The sequence below is a fragment of the Mustela nivalis genome, assembly GCF_964662115.1.
Source record: "Mustela nivalis genome assembly, chromosome: 7".
NCBI lineage: Eukaryota > Metazoa > Chordata > Mammalia > Carnivora > Mustelidae > Mustela > Mustela nivalis.
The window spans coordinates 35,933,583-35,949,406 of NC_139026.1; the positions used below are offsets into that span (position 1 = coordinate 35,933,583).

At 36.9% G+C, this 15,824-nt stretch overlaps 1 protein-coding gene across 10 annotated transcripts in view; it reads right to left on the reverse strand.

The window, feature by feature from the left end:
* Nucleotides 1-15,824, reverse strand: part of METTL25 (methyltransferase like 25) — a gene marked incomplete at its 5' end in the record, with an annotated part of 146,225 nt that overhangs the window by 54,725 nt on the left and 75,676 nt on the right. The gene's annotated exons all lie outside the window — the stretch shown is intronic.

Genomic DNA, 15,824 nt, shown 5'->3' on the forward strand with positions numbered 1-15,824 from the left:
TATTCCATTTTCCCAAAATGGAAGTTTCTCAAGTTGTTATTTTAAGCTTTTCTCTGAACTCTAATGAGTCCAAACTACATTGCATGTAGTTTACCTTGGTTTTTGGTCATGTTCTATTTCATCATATGGCTGGTTATTTTGGGTTGCTTGCCAAATGCTATATATAGCAAACTATAGTGATACTGGCCTAGATTTATATTATTTTTGTCCAGAGCAGGTTTGCCAATAGTAGATAGCTAGAGAAAGCAGTACTCTGAAATACTTTAATCACAGCTTCAGATAATTCCAAGTGGGGCTTTAGAGCATTTTAGAGCAGTTTTATTTATAGCTCATCTTTACTCATACTGTGGACCTAACTCAAGATATGAGCGGTGTGCCTGGCATATGGAGTCCTCCTCCTAGCGCAGGCCATGAACTTTAACTTTTAACCATTACTCTACTGAAAGTTGTACTCACCTTCTCTGTCTACTTTGTTAACTGTTAAGACAGACAGCTACCTTTTCAAGAATTGGCAGATGCTTCTGGGGAAATGCAGCCCTAGAAGCTGGGCTTATCTCTCTTGATTCCTATCTTCTTCAAGGTATTTGCCCTGTGGTTTGTTGTTGTTGTTTTCCACTAATAAGAAGTATTTTAACATCTAATTTTGACTTAACAATATACAGAGGCCTGATTTTTTTCCAAGTGTCCCAGAAAAGGATTCACTTCAAGTACGAATAAATTTTGTAAGATACATGGTGAAATTCAAGTACCCACATAAACACAGAACTTATATTTTTTCCCTAGTTTTATTGGGAAATAATTAGCATACAAGTTTAAGGTGTATAGCATGATGGTTTGATTTATATATATTATGAAAAAATTACCACAAAGGTTCAGCTATAACATACATCTTCTCATATAGGAACATTTAAAAAAAGGAAAAAAAATTTCTTAGGATGAGCACTCTTAGGATTTACTTTCTTAACAACATTTCTATATATCATATAGCAGTGTTACCCATAGCCATTGTGTTGTACTTATTTATCTTATAACCTAAAGTTTGTACCTTACAGTCACCTCTCTCCAACTCCCCATCCCCCTATCCTCTGCCCCTGGTAACGATATATCTTTCTATGAATTCAGGGTTTTCTCTTTATATTTGTTTTTGTTTTGAGATGCCACATATGAGTGAGATCATACAATACTTGTCCTTTCCTGTCTTATTTCACTTAGCATAATGCCCTCAAGGTTCACTCATGTTGTTGCATATGGTAAGATTTCCTCATTTTATACTGGCTGAGTAACATTCCATTATGCTTTCATCCATCGAAGCACACTTAGATTGTTTATATCTTAGCTATGATAAATAATGATGCAATGAGCATGGGGGGTGCAGATATCTTTTTGAGTTAGTATATTCATTTATTTCCGATATATTACCGAAGGTGAAAATGCTGAATCATTTGGTAGTTTTATTTTTGAATTTTTGAGGATTCTCTATATTGTTTTCAACAGTGGTTGTACCAATTCATAATTCCACCACAGTGCACAAGGATTTCCTTTTCTCTGTATCCACACCAACATGCTATCTCTTATCTTTTTAATGATGGCCATTCTAACAGGTGTGAGGGGATCTCTCTGTGGCTTTCTTTAGTAAAGATTTATTTATTTGAGAGAGAGCGAGCGAGCAAGGGAAGGGGATAAAGAGGAGGAGAGAGAGAAACTCAAGGAGACTCCGCACTGTGCATGGAGCTGACGCAGAGCTTGATCTCACGACCCTGACATCATGAACTTAGCCCAAACCAAGTCGGACATTTACCTGACTGAGCCACCTCAGGCACCCCAATCTCATTGTGGTTTTAATTTCCATTTCCCTAATGACTAGTGATGTTAAACATCTTTCCATGTACTTGTTGGTCTTTCATCTACCTTTGGAGAAATGTCTATTCAGGCCCTTTGTCCATTAAGAATTTTGTTATTGCTGGGGCGCCTGTGTGGCTCAGTGGGTTAAGCCTCTGCCTTTGGCTCAGGTCATGATCTCAGGGTCCTGGGATTGAGCCCCACACAGGGTTCTCTGCTCAGCAGGGAGCCTGCCTCCCCCACGCCACTGCCCCCTCTGCCTGCCTCTCTGCCTACTCGTGATCTCTCTGTCAAATAAATAAATATATGAATAGATCTTAAAAAAATTGTTATTGCTGTCATCAAGTTGTTTGGGTTCTTTATGTAACAGATACATAGTTTACACATATATTTTCCCATTCCGTAGGTTGCTTTTTTTTTTTCCACTTTGTAGATGGTTTATTTTGCTGTGCAGAAGTTTTTTTAGTTTGATGTAGTCTCATTTGCTCATTTTTTTTTTATTTTGTTGTTTGTACTTTAGGTGTCATAACTAAAAAAATCATCATCAACACCCATGTCAAGGACCTTTATTCCTATGTTTTGTTACAGGACTTTCATGGTTTCAGGTTTTACATTTACATCTTTAAGCCATTTTGAGTTAATTTTTGTGAGTGGTTTAAGATATGGGTCCAGTTTCATTCTTTTACGTGTGAATATCCCAGTTATCCCAGCACAATTTACTGAAGAGACTGTCTTTTCTCCATTGGGTATTCCTGGCTCCTTTGTGAAATATTAATTGACTATATATGCTTCTGTTTATTTCTGGGCTCTCAAATCTGTTCCATTGGTCTATTGGTCTGTTGGTCTGTTTTTATGCCAGTACCATCCTGCTGTGATGAGTACAGCTTGAAATTAGGTAGTATGATCTCTCCTGCTTTGTTATTCTTTCTCAGGAATTCTCTGGCTACTCAGGGTCTTTTGTGGTTTCACATAAATTTTAGGAGGTTTTTTTTTCTTTTTCTTTCTTTCTTTCTTTTTTATTTTTAAGTCATTGGGATCTTGATAGGGGATGCACTGACTCTAAATGGCTTTTGGTAGTATTTACATTTTCACACTATCTTCCAATCTATGGACAATGGATAGCTTTTCATTTATTTGTGTCTTGACTTGACTTGTCATCTTGACTTCTTTCATCAGTGTTTTGTAGTTTTCAGAGTAGAGATCTTTCACCCTCTTGATTAAATTTATTCCTAACTATTTTGGTTTTTTTGCTGTTGCTGTATTTGCATTTCCCTAAGTTTCTTTAATTCTTTTTTAGAAAATTTATTGTTAGGGTTGAGAAACACTACTGATTTTTGTATGTTAATTTGTATTCTGCAACTTTATTGAATTCAGTTTCTTTCACTGAATCATTAGGATTTTTTATACATAAAATGTCACCTGCAAATAGAGACAATTTTACTTTTTCCTTCCCAATTCTGATTCCTTTTCCATCTTTTTCTTGCTTGACTGCTCTACCTAGTACTTCCATTACCATGTTGAACAGGAATGGTGAGAGTGGGCATCGTTTTTTTATTCCTGATGTTAGCAGAAAAGCTTTCTACCTTTCACCACTGAGTATGATATTAGCTGTGGGTTTGCCCTCTATGGCCTTTATTATGTTGAAATAAATGCTTTCGTTATGCTGAAATAAATGCCTTCCATGCTGAACTTGTTGACAGTTTTATCATAATTGGATGCTGAATTGTGTCAAATGTGTTTTCTGTGTCTATTTAAATGATAATGGCTCTTCTGTTCTATTAATATATCACATCAATTGATTTGCACATTTTGAGCCATGCTTCTATCCAGAGGATAAATCTCACTTGATCATGGTGACTGGTCCTTTGAATGGCTACAGAATTTGGTTTGGTAGTATTTTATTGAGAATTTTTATACCTATACTCATCAGGGATATTGGCAAGTAGGATTCTTTTCAACAGTGTCTTTTTTCTGGTTTTGTTATCAGGATAATGCTAGGCTCATAAAATAAGTTTGGGAATATTCTCCCTTCTTGGATATTTTATAAAAGTTTGAGAATAACTGATGCTAATTCTTCTTTAAATGTTTCAGGAAAGGGGCACCTGGTTGACTCAGCTTGTTAGACTTCTGACTCTTGGTTTAGACTCAGGTGATGGTTCCAGGGTAGTGGGATCACACCCTGCATCTAGCTCCGTGTTCAACACGGAATTACCTGGGATTCTCTCTCTCCCTCTGCCCTGCCCCTGACACAAACGTGTGTCCACTTGTGCATATGCTCTCTTTCTCAAATACATACACAAATAAAATCTTTGAAAATAAATAAATAAATAAATAAATGTTTCTTAAACATCATCAGTGAAGACAGTTGGTTCTGGGGCTTTCTTCATTGAGAGGTTCCAATTACTGATTCAATCTTCTTACTGGTAATTAGTCTATTGAGACTTTGTATTTCTTCCTGATTCAGTCTTCATAAATTGTGTGTTTATAAGACCTTTTCCATTTTCCAAGTTGTCCAGTTGTTGGCATATAGTTGTCATAGTAGTCTCTTTTGATCTTTGAATCAGTTGCAATGCCTCCTTTTTCATTTATAATTTTTTTAATTTTCTATTATATTATTTTTATGTCATTTTTATTTTTAAACCATAGGACAATGCCTATAAAAAATTTTTACAAAACTTGAATTATTTTTATCTTATTGGATAACAGCAATACAAAACATAAATACAATAGAAGGAGAGCATTTTTTTTCCTCTTTCCTCTCACGAAGTAGATTAAGATAGAAAGGGAGAATCCAAGTTTATCCCCATGAATTGTCCAATTATTGTCTAGGTTTTTATGAGAATGAGAGAATAAAAAAAGCACCGCTATCTTCGCCTGGCTACGGCGTGTAGTAAAAGGAACGTTTTCAGAAGAGTCCTTTTTGTATTCACTCAGAGTTAAAACTTCTTTCCATCCACTGCTGCTTTTGGAAGATTTAGCTGTAATGGAGGAACCATAGATGCCCTCAGATACCCACGTCCACCAGGAGTCCCAGAAACAAAGCCGCAGCCACTGGTGTCCTCTGCTTGTTTGTGCTCATGCTGTTGGTACTGCTGATCACCATCAAGGTGGGGGCAGGGCTGCTTCCTAGAGTCTTCAGGGGACAATCCCTCTCCTTGCCACTTCTGGTCTCAAGGGGCTGACCTCATGCAACTTCTGTTTCTGTTGCCACTTCTTCCTTTTTTTTAATTTTTACTGATTTGGGTCCTTTCTCTTTTTTCCTTGGTTACTCTAGTTAAAGGTTTGTCAATTTTGAGGGTGTGAAGGTGGCTCAGTTAAGTGTCTGACTCTTGATTTTGGCTCAGGTAAAGATTTCAGGGTCATGAGATTAAGCCCTGATCTGCCCTATGCATGGAACCTATTTAAGATTCTCTCTCTCCTTCTACCTCCCCAACTTCCTGCTCATGTTCTATCAATCTCCCCCTCAAAAAACTGGTTTGTCAATTTTGCTTACCTTTTCAAAGAACCAACTCTCAGTTTGGGTAATCTCTTTTATTCTTTTTCTATTCTCTAGTTCATTTGTTTCTAATGTTTATGACTTTTCTTATAACTTTGGGCTCAATTTGTTCTTCTTTTTACAGTTCCTTAAGTCACAGAGTTAGGGTGTTTGGGATCTTTCTTGTTTTTTTTTTTTTTTTTTTCTTCTTCTCCCTCCCCCCTTCTTTCTTGCTGCTTAATGTAGGCATTTATTGCTAAGAACTTTCCTTTTAGACTGTTTTTTCTGTATCCCGTAAGATCTGGTATGTGATGTATTCCCATTTTTATTTGTTTCAAGAAACATTTTAATATCTTCTTTTTCACTAATTTTCATGTATTTGTGAACTTTCCAGTTTTTAATTTTCAGATTTTTAATTTTATGCCATTGGGGTCAGAGTATACAGTTGGTATGATTTCAATCTTCTTGAATTTGCTAAGTCTTGTTTTGTGGCCTAACTATGATCTACTCGAGAAGATGTTCATGTGCACTTGAAAAGTATGTGTATTTTGCTATTGATGAACAGAATGTACTATACATTTCTGTTAAGTCCATTTGGTCTAGAATATTCAAATCTTCTGTTTTCTTATTGCTTCTCTGTCTGAATGATGTAGCCAGTATTGAGAGTGGGACGTTAAAAGTTTCCAACTATTCTGGTATTACTATTCATTTTTCCTTTTAGCTCTGTTAATTTTGGCTTTATATATTTACATGCTCCAATATTGGGCACATAAATATTTACAACTGTTAAATCTTTTTGGTTTAAAAGATTTACAACTGTTAGATCTTTTATCATTATATAAGTGACAATGAGGGTGTCTATTTTTACAATTTTTATTTTAAAGTCTATTTTGTCTGTTGTAAGTATGGCTACCTCTGCTTCCTTTTGATTACTATTTGCTTGAATTATCTTTTCATCCCTTCACTCAGTTTATGGGTATTTTAAGGTGAAAGTGAATCTCTTATAGGCAACGTTTTGTTGGATCTTGGCTTATTTTTGTTTTTTTTAATAGAGTCAACTACTCTGTATTTTTCAACTGGAGAATTTAACCCATTTTTCATTCAATTGGAGAATTTCACTCATGTTCACTCTAAAGTAATTATTGACAGGTAATTACCACTGACATTTTGTTAACATATTATGGTTGTTTTGTAGACATTTTATGGTTGTTTTGTTCCTTGTTTTTTCTCCTGCTGTCTTTTATTTTGATGTCTTTTGGTATCTATATGCTTTGAATTCTTCATTGTGTTCTTTTAAGCAATTATTACAGGATTCTTCCTTGTGGTTACCATGACACACCTCTTAAACTTATAACACCCTATTTTAAATTGGTAACAACTTAGTTTCAATAGAAATCACAAACTCTACACTTTCATTTCTTCTCCCCAACATACATTTTCCTTTTGTTACAATTTAAATCTTTTTATGTTGTGTAACTAATAACATTATTATAGTAGTTGTGGTTAGTTTTTAAACTTTTAAACTGGAGTTTTAAGTGAACTATGCACCTTTATTACTATATTGCAGAATATAACGATATTATATATATATAACTATATAACTATATTATATTTATCATTATCAATGGTTTATACTATATTTTTATGATTTAATATTCCTATACTTCCATTCAAAGAACTCTTATTTAGCATTCCTTATGAGGCAAGTCTAGTGGTAAAGAGCTCCTTCAGCTTTGTTTGTTCAGAAAAGACTTGATCCCTTCTTTGTTTCTGATGAACAGCTTTTCTAGGTATAGAATTCTTGTTTCACAATTCTTTTCTTTTTTTCAATATTTTCCATACATCATTCCATTCTTTTAGCCTGGAAAGTTTCTGCTGAGAAATCTGCCAACATTCTTATCAGAGGCTGTAACTTGTATATAACCCCTCTCTTCTCGTATTGCTCTTAAAATTCTTTGTCTTTGACTTTTGACAACTTAATTATGTCTTGTACTGCCACCTGGGTTCAATCTATATGAATTCCCTTGGATCTTAGGGATAAGGATGTCCTTTTCTCTCTCCAGGTTTGAGAAGTTTTCAGCCATTGTTGCCTTAAATATACTTTCTGTCCCTTTGTTTCTGATCTGGAATACTTACAATACTAACACTGTTTCTTTTCAATGTGTCCCATTTTGCCATAGGGTTTCTTCATTCTTTTCACTTTTTGCTTCTCTGACTGGGTAATTTTTAATGCCCTATCCTCTAGGTCACTGATTCTTCCTTCTGTATGAACAAGTCTACTATTGAAACTCTCTATGAAATTCTTCCATTCAATTATCATACGGTAGACCCTTGAATGCCATGGGTTAAGGATATTGAACTTCCATGTAGTTGAAAATCCATGTATAACTTTTGATTCCCCTAAAACATAACTACTAATAGTCTACTATTGACTGAAGCCGTACTTATAAACAGTCGATCAATACATATTTTATATGTATTGTGTACCATATTACAATAAAGCTAGAGAAAAAAATGTTAAGAAAGTCATAAGGAAAATATGTTTATAGTACTATACTGTATTATCAAAAAAAACTGTATGAAGTTCAAACCCATGTTGTTTAAGGGTCTTCTGTACTTTTCAACTCTAGAATTTTTTTTTTTAATGGCTGATTTTTCCTTGTCAAAATTCTCATTTTGTTCATGCACTGTATTCTGAATTTGTTTCTATTTGTTTGTGTTTTCTTGTAATTCACTAGATTTCCTTAAGAGGATTACTCTGAATTCTTTTTTGCTAGATCTCCATTTCTTTAAGATCACTTACTGGAACTTTACTAGTTTCCTTTGGTGGTATATTTATCTGATTTTTCATGACCCTTGATTCTTTATGTTGGTATTTGAGCACTGGAGTAATTGGGCTCCTCTTTCACTTCACAGATTTTCTTTGATAGAGACCATTTATTACTCAGCTCAATTTGGTTTTCTGGGTTTGTCTACTGGTAACATCCACAGGTAGCACGGACTGCTATTATGGTCTATTTTGGGGTGAGGCAACTATTCAAGCTCTGAGGATGGGGAGTATGCCTCTGCTTGAGAATAGTTGGATAGAAATGTTGGCTTGGTTCTCTACTGTATGAGGCTATGGAATGGACTCCATGGTTGCCTGGATTCTCTAGTCATGCTAAATAGATGGTTAGTAGTATATGGGGCTATCATTAACTTCCTTGCCATGGCAGGGAAGCAGGATAAGACCCAGGGCCTATATAGCCCATTGTTTGGGGGCCCAAATCAGGCCAGAGTGTGCACTGAATTCCCTAGTCAGGTGATGTTACTGGTTTGATTCTGCAGCTAAAGGATGACATAGGCAGTAATCTCTGTTCAAGTGCCTCTAGAAGTAGGGCTGTTGAATGGGCTATGTAGCTTTCTGTGTGTTTCCTGGTTGGACAAGCTGAAGGCTGTATTCAGCAACGAGTGGGTCTATGAATTAGATTCCTTGTCCAGGTGCAGTGGGAGAAGCAACTTTAAAGTTGGGAGAGCTCTGGAGTTCCCTGGGGTTTAGTGGTTACCATTCAGTGTTCTCTAAAGTTGGGAAAGCTCTTTGCTGTCTTAACTCAAGCCAATCCACACCCCAAGTTCCCTAGCTGAAGAGGGCCACTTGCTTTGCTTTGTAAACTACTGGCTTTGCCTTTCTCTAGACTCAAGCATTGCTAGACTGCACACCTTCCTGGAGCTGCTGCCAGCCCTTTTGTTCAGATGGGTCAAAAGGACACATTCCACAGTGATGTTATCTGTCAACTCCCTTAACTAGGCAAGAGGGAAGAGGCTACTCCAAACTACTCTCCAAATTTTCCAATATTCTACTATTCCCGAATAGGTTCTCCAGTTGGGAGGGACTGAGAGCTAACTTAACCCTTGGCCAAATTAATCTTCCTGTCTGTGCTTAATAAATCAATCCTTCATACTTGGTACTGGATTTGCTCTGGGGTTAATCAGCTCTGCCAGCCTGTCTCCTGGCTGGAGTGCCACTGAGCTTCCAGATGTTATCACCAACACTTATGGTCAGATGGCACTAAAAGATACTCTCAAAGGGGCAAACCAGGCTCTACAGATGGCAAAACTTCTCATCCAAGGATATGAATCAGTCAGAGGTGCATGCATCCCACTGAGTTTCCTGGTCAAAGTGAGCCCCTGACTTGGTTCTGCAGATGAGCAAATCCATCAATTGGGATTATTACTTGGGCACTACAGGTATGAACCTGGTCCGCCAATATCCATGTGCTGACTATTGCAACCCCTTTCCTCCTTCTCCATCTCAGTAAAATTATCAGGGGTTAAGCCCCCACAGACTTCCCTGCAATAACTGTGGGGCAAGATCAGAATATGGGCTTTCACAAAGTAACCCCCAATGCTGGTCGGGTGGCTGTGCCCCTGGGTTCTTTTCCTACTGGAGGAACGAGAGGCTCAGGGGAGAACTCTCCATATGCTGGCTACACTGGCTTGAGGGGAGAAGCAATGTAGTCAGCATGTAGCTGCTTCTCTTGCCCTTCTGATGAGTCTCTCTTGGTCTCTGAGGTACAGGGAGGTGCTTTGGCCTCACCCCCATGTTCCAGGATTTTTTCAGTGGTGTCATATTTTTTAAGAGCTGCTAGTTGTTCTCATGAGGGGGAACAAAGTGAGGAACAACCTGTGTTGCAATCTTGGTGAAATCACTCCCTGCCCTGTAATTCTTAACTCTCTTGATTGGTCTTTGATGTTCTCAAACCAATTAAAAACAAATACACACACACACACACACACACACACACCCCTTCAATGTTTTTTACTTTTCTCAGGATGGATTCTAAAGATCTAGTCTGTCATTACTGGAAGTGGATTTCTATCACTGTCTTTGTCTTTTGCACATGCTATCCTGACTAGAATACAAAATACTTTTCTGTGGAAAAAGATCCTATGGATCTAGAACCTAACAGGCTGTCTGTCATATAAAAAATTAGTTGCCAGATTGAAAGAATAACAATGTGTAAGTCTTGGCAAGTAATGAGACTATTTGGTCCAATGATGGAAGAATAAAATTAAATATAACAGAGATTTACAAAGCTTAATAATGGTCATGGCATTCCTAGGTTTAACAAAAGAAGTCAAGATAAGAAAGAAAGAGGACTAGAAATGGTGGAGAGTTCACTTTCAGATACGCTGAATCTGATGTATAGGTAAGGTACTTAAGTAAAGTGGTAAGAATGTATACTTTATTCAATATATCAGTTGTGGGGGCGCCTGGGTGGCTCAGTGCCTTAGGCTTCTGTCTTTGGCTCGGGTCATGATCTCAGGGTCCTGAGATCGAGCCCTGCTTCGAGCTCTCTGCTTGGTGGGGAGCCTGCTCCCCACCCCCTCGGCCGCCTGCCTCTCTGCCTACTTGTGATCTCTCTGTCAAATAAATAAATAAAATCTTAAAAAAAAAAAGAAGATATCAGTTGTGAGGGAAACTCGTAAGAGAAAGAGGAAATATTATTAAGAGACAGACACTGAGTATAAAAATATTAGAGAACGTAATCTATAGAAATGAAGGCTTCACAGGCAACATAATGACAATAAAATCGTATCTTTCAATAATCACTCTCAATGTGAAAGGCCTAAATGCTCCCATAAAATGGCAGAGGGTTGCAGACTGGATAAAGACAGGACCCATTTATATGCCGTCTACAAGAGACTCATTTTGAAGCTAAAGATACATCCAGACTTAAAGTGAAGGGATGGAGAACCATCTTTCATGCCAACAGACCTCAAAAGAAACCTGGGGTAGCAATTCTTATATCAGACATTAGATTTTAAACTAAAGACTATAGTTAGAGATATAGAAGAATACTATACCATTCTTAAAGGGTCTATCCAACAAGAAGATCTAACAATTGTAAATATCTATGCCCCCAACAAGGGAGCAGCCAACTACATAAGCCAACTGTTAACCAAAATAAAGAGACATACTGATAATAATATGTTAATTGTAGGAGACCTCAACACATGACTCTCAGCAACAGACAGATCATCTAAGCAGAAAATCAACAAAGAAACAAAAGCTTTGAATGACACACTTGACCAGATGGACTTCACAGATGTATACAGAATATCCCACCCAAAGTTCCTTGTGTGCAGAATATTCAAGCACACATGGAAGTTTCTCTAGAACAGACCACATACTGGGTCACATATCAGGTCTCAAGGTATAACAAAAGACAGATTATTCCCTGTATATTCTCAAACCACAATGCTTTGAAACTGGAACTCAATCACAAGAAAAAGTTTGGAAGAAATTCAAACACTTGGAAGCTAAAGACCATTCTGCTCAAGAATGTTTGGGTTAACCAGGAAATCAAGAATAACTTAATGGAAACCAATGAGAACAAAGACACATCAGTCCAAACCTATGGGATACAGCAAAGGTGGTCCTAAGGGGGAAATACATAGCCACCCAAGCCTCACTCAAAAAAACAGAAAAATCCCGAATAGGCAAACTATCATTACATCTTAAAGATTTGGAGAATCAACAACAAATTAAGCCTAACCCATACCCAAGAAGGGAAATAATTAAGATTAGAGCAGAGATCAATGAATTAGAAACTGGAAAACAGTAGAACACATCAAGAAGACTAGAAGCTGGTTCTTTGAAAGAATTAATAAGATCAATAAACCACTGGCCAGGCTTATCCAAAAGAAAACAGAAAGGACCCAAATTAATAAAATTATGAATAAAAGGGGGAGAGATCATGACTAACACCAAGAAAAGAAAAACAATTATTAGAAATTATTATCAACTGCTATATGCCAATAAATTAAGCAACCTGGAAGAAATGGATGCAGTCCCAGAAACCTATAAACTACCAAGACTGACACAGGAAGAAATGAACAACCTGAATAGACCAATAACCAGTAACAAGATTGAAGCAGTGATCAAAAATCTACCAAAAGACAAGAATCCAGGACTTGATGGATTCCCTGGGGAATTCTACCAAACATTTGTAGAAGAAATAATATCTATTCTCCTGAAACTGTTTAAAAAAATAGAAACAGAAAGAAAATTTCCAGACTCATTCTGTGAGGCCAGCATTACCTTGATCTCCAAACCAGGGAAAGACCCCATCAAAAAGGAGAATTTTAGACGAATATCCTTGATGAATATGGATGCCAAAATTATCAACAAAATCCTAGATGATAGGATCCAACAGTACATTAAAAGGATTATCCACCAGACTAGGTGGGATTTATCCCTGGGATGCAAAAGTGGTTCAACATTTGCAAATAAATCAATGTGATAAAACACATAAATAAAAGAAGAGACGAGAACGACATGGTCCTCTCAATTGATACAGAGAAAACATCTGACAAAATACAGCATCCTTTCCTGATTAAAACTATTCAGAGTACAGAGATAGAGGAAACATTCCTCAACTTCATAAAAGTTTTATGAAAAACCCCCAGCAAATATTGTTCTCAATGGGGAAAAGCTGAGAGCTTTTTCTCTTAAGATCAGAAACATGACAAGGGTGCCCACTCTCGCCACTATTATTCAACATAATACTAGAGGTCCTAGCAACAGCAATCAGACAACAAAAAGAAATAAAAGGTATTCAGATTGGCAAAGAAGAAGTCAAACTCTGTCTCTTCACAGATAACATGATACTTTATGTGGAAAACCCAAAAGACTTCACCCCTAAATTACTAGAACTCATACAGCAATTCAGTAATGTGGCAGGATACAATCAAGTAAGAAATCAGTTGATTTCTTAGAAGTTAAAAATGTAACTGTACAAAGAGCAATTAGAGAATCGATTCCATTTATAACAGCACCAAAAATGTAAGATACCTTGAAATAAACCAAAGAAACTATATGAACTATACTATAGGAACTATAGAATGCTCATTAAAGAGACTGAAGAAGACACAAAAAGATGGAAAAACATTCCATGCTCATGGATCAGAAGAATAAACATTGTTAAAATGTCAATGCTGCTCAGAGCAATCTACACTTTCAATGCCAACATGATCAAAATACCAATAGCATTTTTCAAAGTGCTAGAACAATCTTAACATTTGTATGGAAACAGAAAAGACCCCGAATCACCAAGGAAATGTGGAAAAGGAAAAACAAAGCTGGGGGCATCATGTTGTCTGATTTCAAGCTATATTACAAAGCTGTGACCACCAAGACAGCATGGTAGTGGCACAAAAACAGACACATAAACCAATGGAACAGAATAGACAGCTGAGATATGGACGCCCAACTCCATGGTCAAATTATCTTTGACAAAACAGGAAAAAATATCTAATGGAAAAAAGAGAGTCTTTTCAATAAATGGTGCTGGGAAAATTGGATAGCAATGTATAGAAGAATGAAACTTGACCATTCTCTTACACCATACACAAAGATAAACTCAAAATGGATGAAAGACCTCAGTGTGAGACAGGAATCTATCAAAATCCTAGAGTAGAACATAGGCAGTAACCTCTTCGACATCAGCCACAATGGCTTCTTTCAAGATACATCTCCAAAGGAAAGGGAAACAAAAGCGAAAATCAACTTTAAAAACCTTCTGCACAGCAAAGGAAACAGTCCACAAAACAAAGAGGCAACCCACAGAATGAGAGACAATATTTGCAAATGACACTACAGATAAGGGGCTGATATCCAGGATCTATAAAGAACTTCTCAAACTCAACACCCAAAACCAAATAACCAAGTTAAAAAAAATGGACGGAAGACATGAACAGACATTTCTCCAAATAAGACATACAAATGGCTAACAGACAAATGAAAAAATGTTCATCATTATCAGTCATTAGGGAAATTCAAATCAAAACCTCATTGAGATACCACCTTACACTAGTTAGAACAGCAAAAATTGAAAAGGCAAGAAACAACAAGTGTTGGAGGCTGTAGAGAAAGGGAAACTCTATTAGGCTGTTAGTGGGAATACAAGCTGGTATAGGCACTTCGGAAAACAGTGTGGCCTTTCCTCAAAAAATTAAAAATAGTGCTACCCTATGACCCAGCAATTGCACTGCTGGGTATTTACCTCAAAGATACAGATGCAGTGAAAAGAAGGGCCATATGTACCCCAATGTTTATAACAGCAATGGCCACAACAGCCAAACTTTGGAAAGAGCCAAGATGCCTTTCAATACATGAATGGATAAAGAAGATGTGGTCCATATATACAATGGAATATTACTCAGCCACCAGAAAGGATGAATACCCAACTTTTGCATCAACATGGATGGGACTGAAGAAGATTATGCTAAGTGAAATAAGTGGAGCAGAGATAGTCAATTATCATTCAGTTTCACTTATTTGTGGAACATAACAAATAGCATGGTGGGCATTAGGAGAAGGAAGGGAGAAATGAAGGGGGGAAATCCTAAGGGGAGATGGATGATGAGAGGCTATGGACTCCAAGAAACAAACTGAGGGTTTTGGAGAGGAGAGGGGTCGGGGGATAGGTTAGCCTGGTGATAGGTATAAGGAGGGCATGTATTGCATGGGGCACTAGGTGTTATACACAAACAACGAATCACGGAACACTACATCAAAAACTAATGATGGACTGTAATGATAGACTAACATAACATAATAAATATATATATATTAGAGAATGTCTAGCTATACATAGGAGACAAGTAAGAGGAAGAATCTTTCATTAAATAGAAGACTGTGCACAGCAGGAAAAAGAAACTCAGAATGCAACTTAATGGAAGAGAAGGAGGACAAGCGTTTGGAAAAAAAACAATTATCAAATGGTCAAATGTGACTGAAAGGTCAGTCAGGCTCTGGAATGAAAGAAGTCTTATAATACATATTATCTATCTTCTGAGTAGTAAAAGAAGGCAGGAACATGGAGGGCTGGAGGGTGTTCAATTTTCAAGTGAGAAGAAAGATTCACAAAAGAATGGAGACAATTTTAAGTTGTCATTAGGAGAATAAAAAAATTATAAAGAGATTTGAGGTCTCAAAAGAGGCAGACAGTCAATATTTGAGTGGACATAAATTTGCAAAATTATGTGACTTTTTTCAAGCAGGCTGGTATCTTGTGGTGAACTCCAGAGAAAGAACTACTTCGCAGGAAAGCATAAGAAATTCACTTATAGACAATTCTGAAGATTGGGAAAGGACATGGAGTCTGTAATCAGTTCTGGGAGTTATCTACATAGAAATGATAGTTTAAACTAATGTATGTATGTATTTATACGTCACAATTTCTATCAGTAAAAAAAGGTTATTTTCTCTCTTACAGAGAAATAATAACTAATCTAAAAGTAGTTTCTATCTCTGTTAATAGGTACGAATTTGTTTTCGAGAACCTTAAAATTGTCCTATTTTATTTTATTTTTTAAAGATTTTATTTATTTGACAGAGAGAGACACAGCGAGAGAGGGAACACAAGCAAGAGGAGCAGCAGAGGGAGAGGGAGAAGAAGGGTTCCCACCGAGCAGGGAGCCCGATGTGGGGCTCAATCCCAGGACCCTGGGATCATGACCTGAG